Source organism: Centruroides sculpturatus, unplaced genomic scaffold, assembly GCF_000671375.1.
Source record: "Centruroides sculpturatus isolate CEXI.00-Female unplaced genomic scaffold, Cexi_2.0 scaffold652, whole genome shotgun sequence".
NCBI classification, from domain to species: domain Eukaryota; kingdom Metazoa; phylum Arthropoda; class Arachnida; order Scorpiones; family Buthidae; genus Centruroides; species Centruroides sculpturatus.
Window position 1 is genome coordinate 1 of NW_019384803.1, and position 6,035 is coordinate 6,035.

Consider the following 6,035-nt stretch of genomic DNA (forward strand, 5'->3'; position numbering starts at 1 on the left):
CGTGTCTCGTTCAATACTGCCCTCCTCTCTCTTGCTATATTTCCACCGTCCCTCCTACAACTATAGTTCTTTCTGATTCTCAGAACGGCTAATTCCACCCAAAGGCTATAACTGTCATTTGGAAGGTTCTAGAAGGAACAGACAAAGGAAATAGGGAAAGAAGATTGGAATTATAACTATATACAATTAAAATACATATGTCGATATGGCCGACGGCCACAAAACATTTGTACCAGTTGTTAAACATACAACTATCGGGTTGTTAAATTCAGCGCTGCGATCGCTGCTGAATGTCTTTTAACAACGCACACGGGGCAGCGCTGCAGTTCCAAAATGGCGGCTCTCAGTGCAATTGTTGAAATGTTTAGCAAATTATTTAATTTGAAAAATTTTAAAAGGAATTCATTTTTGCGATACAATGTCTTATTTAGGAAGCGTAAACATGACGACGAAGTAATTGCTGGAATGGCAAGTTCTGTTGTGGTGCAACTGCGGAAAAAAGCCAGGATACAAAACTATTATGAGGAAATTATTCCTCGATACAGTGATCTGGATTTTAAAGGCCATTTCAGACTTCAGCGTGAAAGCGTCGAATTCCTTTGCCAGATTCTGAATTTAAAAGAAACGAAGAAAATTGGACGACCATCCATTATAGAGGTAAAAAAAGAAAAAATCGTCCTATTGTCCTTATGAATTTTAGGAAATCAGGAATCCTTTAGAGGCGTAAGTGACCGTTTTGGACTAGATAAAGGACATGCTCATAGGTTGTTCATAGTATTTTGTAAAGGTGTTTGTAATTTAAAAGAAATTTTCATTAAATGGCCAGTTGATAAGGATGCCCAAGAAGTGGTAAAAAACTTTTCATCATTAAGGGGCAGAAACAGCTTTCCAAATGTCTTTGGATGTGTTGATGGGACATTAATACAAGTAACAGTTTGTCATCATGAAAAGCAAGAATATTACAGCAGGAAGCAGTGCACTGCAGTCATACTTCAAGGGATCTGCAGAAGTGACAAAATGTTTACTGCAGTTTATGCTGGCTGGCCGGGATCTGCACATGATGCAAGGGTGTGGCGAAACAGTGATGTAGGGATTGGGTTATCAAATAAAACTCTCCCACTCCCAGAGAACTGCCATTTACTTGGTGACTCAGCATACCCACTAGAGACATATTTGATGGTTCCTTACAAGGACAATGGACATCTGAATTCCAAACAGAAATATTTTAATAAAAGACTAAGTTCATCTCGCATAGTAATAGAACAAGCATATGGTGATCTGTTTGGACGCTTTCGTCGACTGAAATTTTTGTTCGTAAGAAACAAGCAATACTTGACTAAAATTATTCTTACTGCTTGTGTTTTACATAATCTTTGTATTCTACAAAGTGATGTTAGTCCAGATGAGGATAAACATTTCACTCCTTTCCAGCCTCACCCAAGCCAACATTCAACTAATGCAGCAAATAATAAGAGGGATGCTATTGCTGATTATCTTTATGGTGTCATGAGACTACAAAGTAGTAGTATAGGAGACAATTCACAAGAAAGTGATAATCTAGTGTAAGGATACAATGACGAGGAGACTAGACAAAATTTATGTTTTTAATACAATATTTGAAACTGATTAAAATTTTTAAATAAAATCATTAATATTTTTATTAATATGTGTTTGAGTTTTTGAACACTTTGGTCTTGTGTTAAATAGATTTGCCATCCTACACTGCTTAACTAACTTTGTGCAAATGAAGGGTGAAATGGTGTAGCTATACCTTTTCACCCTTCATTTGCACAATGGTTTTATTTACTACTACAAGAAGCTACTTGTAGTAATAATAAATAAAACCATTGAAACAGATATCATCTGTACCATAGTTTCTTCAAAATGCATTTAATACTGGAAAAATAAAGTAAAAAATTTCCAGAATAAATTCTTGCAGTTAGTCTTGAACTTTTTATATGAATTTGTAACAAGATTTAAACAGTTCATTTCAAACATGTCTATGTAATTTAGTTAAATTGAATTTGTTTCTGCAAAGAACACAAAGTATCCTGTGAAGTATTTTTTTACAAAAATTTTTCTAATACTGTACATTTATAAAAGATTTCATAAAATGCTACTTCCTGTTGACACATTTGAATTTCTTTTACTTCTATTTGTGTCTCTTCTCTTTTTAAGTATGAAAATAGTATTAAGATTTTTTAAAGCATTTGTACCATAGGTTGTGTGTATTTCTAAATTCTGTGCACGAACAAGATAGAATTCTATTCTTTGCAAAATGAGTTTAATTGTATTTGCATCACTAACTGAAGAGGGGAACCTTAAAACATTACAATGTTTGCCACTATCTCATATCAAATGTATAAAAATGGGTTTGCATAAATAAAAAAAAACACTGATATACAAACATAATTGTTTATTATTGGTTTTTGCAGCAAATTTTTAATATAATGAAGTAAATATATACAGTAAATGGCTAGTCTATTTTTTTGTAACTTTATACAAAATATCTATTAATGATTGCATCATTTTCCTTCTTTCTTCAATTTCTTTAAATTCTTCCCATTGTTTGTTTTCTCTCTCCTCTCTCTCTTTCTCAATCTTTTCACGCTTTTCTAGGTACTGTGAAAACCACAGTGGTGGTTCATTTGCTTTCCTTTTTGGTGCTTTTTAAAATTTTCTAAACTACAAAGAGGAAGACTAGATATGTTGCTTCTTGTTGAAGACAACTCTACTGGAGGAGGGGAAGGAGTGCTTGAAGCAGCACTGTAATTTTTTTCTGATAATGAACTTATTAACGTTTCTGGAGAAGGAGTAACGTCAGGCCTACAACCTATTGCTGCATTGAAAAGATCAAAGTAGGGCCAGGTTATAGCCCCTTCCCCAGTTTTATTTTTTGCTTTATCTTTATTTCTTCTATATGTCGATAAAAGGTTTCGCCACTTTTTATCACACTCTGTAGAAGATATTTTATATCCCTGTTTTGTTAACAGATCGGAAACCTTCACCCACAGTTTATTTTTGGCTACTGGTTTCCGAAATTCCTCCTCCATTTCCAATCTGATACTGATAAGGATCTGGTCATAGCATCAGTACACTTAGCATTTGACGTAAGTAAATCTGAAAAACAATATATCAAATTTAAGTCTTTATCTTTAGGAACATTTTGAAACTTTTTTAATCATGTCCAATCATTGTGTAACTATTATCCAACAATTGTAAAGACTGTCCATTTAACTATGAAATCTTGCAATATTTTCTTACATTTATACAATAAAATTATTTATATATATTTATAAAAATATCAATCATTACAAGAAAATAAGTAGAATTAAAAGTATATTTTAATTAAACGTACCATCTGAAAGAGGTCTCTTTTCACCCCTAATGCCTGAAGTACTTGGAACTGTTTTAAAATAAAAATTATATAAATTATAAATTACACTGTAAATTAACAATGACAGTAATCTGACAGTCACAATTTGATTCAAACAATTTTTGGATAAAAAATGGGGAACACTTAGATAATGGTTTTTCTCCAGTTGCGTGGACTACTAAGTACACTGGCTGACTGGAGGTCTTTTCATTTGTTATTGTTGGCTTGTTTGAAATTTTTGTATTTTGAGAATTCATATTTAAAAATAAATATTCAGCTCCCAGTGACCCCACCCACCATGGGGCCCAACAAGGGGATGCCGTCACATGAAGTACTTCCATAGACCGTCACACCAGGGTTTCCCAGAAGCTATACCCTCACAATGCCGTCAAGAAGAGCACATCTAGACTGATGTGTCCGCCCGATCTGCATCGATCGGTTGACTCCAAGCCGAGGTCAAAAATGACTCAACGACCAGCCGATTGACTCAGCCTGATTTGAGCCTCCCGTTTATCCGAAGCAGGGGCCAAAGCAGTGTGTTGGGGACGTTATGTTGCCCCTCAACTACCAGGATCCCCCTTTCCGGCATACGGGACACCACGCACGGCAAACACGTGGGTGGGCGTTCAGATCCCAGGGATGGTAAAGAAGAGTTACTAAACCATCTCTAGGAGGTCCCCTCACCACGGACAGGAACCCACATCGAGGGGAACAACAGCACAAGTATCAAAAATACTACAAGAAGAAGCACTGAAAACAAACTTGAATGCCAACCTAAAACGTGAAGAAATTTATAGAAGTACCAATTCAACAAATATACTACTGCAGAAATGAATATGTAGGAAGTTAATCTTTGAACACGTGAAAATATGAAGAATAAGAGAGAGACTAACAATGGGACCTTACAATCTAGGAAATTCAGTTCCGTATGAGACTTTACAGGTTAGTAGTATACTTCAAGGGTGTCCACCTAGAAGAATTGTAAAGCGCACTAGCAACAAGATTCCGAGAAGAAAGGCCCTAAAGTTTTAAGCGCAGCTTATATACCGATCGATCTTACACTATGGCAACACAGCGAAATCACTGAGCCAGAACCGGTTTGACCGCTATGTGAGTAGGACATAAAATGTCATGCTCCGCAACTGTCGAAGATCAAAGTTTACGTGGCAAAGGCCACCGTTCGTTATGTAATCAAGATATTTTACGGTTATTGAATTTTCCGAATGACACGAACTGGAGGAATACGTTACTATTAATTGTGGACCTTGGAAACGGACCCTATAACATTGAAGATTTTGTTCCTTCACTGAGTAGTGTTATCGACCTCAAAGACATCGTCCACTTTGGTGCCAGTGTAGTGACTCATGTCTACATTATAGGGTGCGCATACTTTTAGCTCTGATCTCGCCCCTAGCGCGCTCAGCCTGTATACTTTTTGTTAGCTACCAACGAGCACAGCGTATACTTTTCGCACCCGTGACGTCATTGCTAGCATTCCTAGCGCACTCGGCATGCCCTGAGAACTTACAACGAGCTTGGCGTTAGTTCAAAAATGGCGGCGTCGACGTTACTGTTTCTTTACCGGACGGAAAAGAAGTTCAACTACACGTTAATGAAGTCGTTTGTCGTCAGATGATGGAAGGTAAGTAAAAAGGGATTCCTAAAAGTGTACAATTTTATATCATAAATCCTATTTCGATAACAGAGGCTTCGTTACAGATGTAAATTATGCCAGAGAATTGGCTTTGACGACTCTTTCCACTGTTTCAGTTAGACCGAGTATCCCTGCTGGTAAGTCAAATTTTGATTTCGAATGAAATTGTTGAAAGGATAAACCAATAAACTAAAATCATGATGTAATTAGCGCTGATTGTTAAAAAAATTTTAGAATTTTTAATCTGTTATAATAAGGGCTACATATGCTAAATATTTTTTATCTTTTATTAATCTTTTATTATAGAGGAACCCCGTGGCTTCCAATGGCCCAAAGCCAGGATCATTCAATTAATTTCTTTATACAACGAACACAGGGAGAAGTTTGAATTACCTCAATATACAAATATTCAGGTTGTAGCCTACTGCTTGTCAAATTAACGTTGTACCTGTGAACCTTTCATAAATAATTTCTAACAACCTTCTCTAATATTATAGATATGGAGACTAATTTTAAATAAATTAAATGAGGATGGGTTTTCGGTCACTCCAGCTAAGGTTACACCAAATGGCAAGGACTGAAAAAAACATTTAAAAATTCAAACTCCATAATTCCCAATCTGGTAACAACCAAAAGCATTGGGAGTTTAATTCTTTAATGGACAATGCCATTGGGAGATGGCCAGAAATTTCCCCTGTTGCTACTTGGAGTGAGAGTAAATTCACACTCAAGTTCCACTCCGTCATCCCCGTCTCCTGTTGCCAGCACATCATCATCCACAACCAGTTCTCGTAAGAGAAAATAAGAAAGCAGCAGGTTGGTGAAAGCTTTAAATGAAATAAGAAGAGAAATACAGGAGAGGAGGGAAAAAAGGAAGAACGAGCGTGAAAAGTGAAGTGAACCATGAAGTGCTAAATAAAATTTTAGAAAAATTTTAAATTAAAAACTTTTTGTTTTCAATATAAAAAGAACTTTTTTCATATGAAGTAAACAAAACTCATTTTT

General features: G+C 35.8%; 1 pseudogene; it reads left to right on the top strand.

Annotated features, from left to right (window-relative positions):
* Positions 1-11: 11 nt before the first annotated feature.
* On the top strand, positions 12-3,595 carry LOC111629582 (annotated as a pseudogene).
* Positions 3,596-6,035: the final 2,440 nt, after the last annotated feature.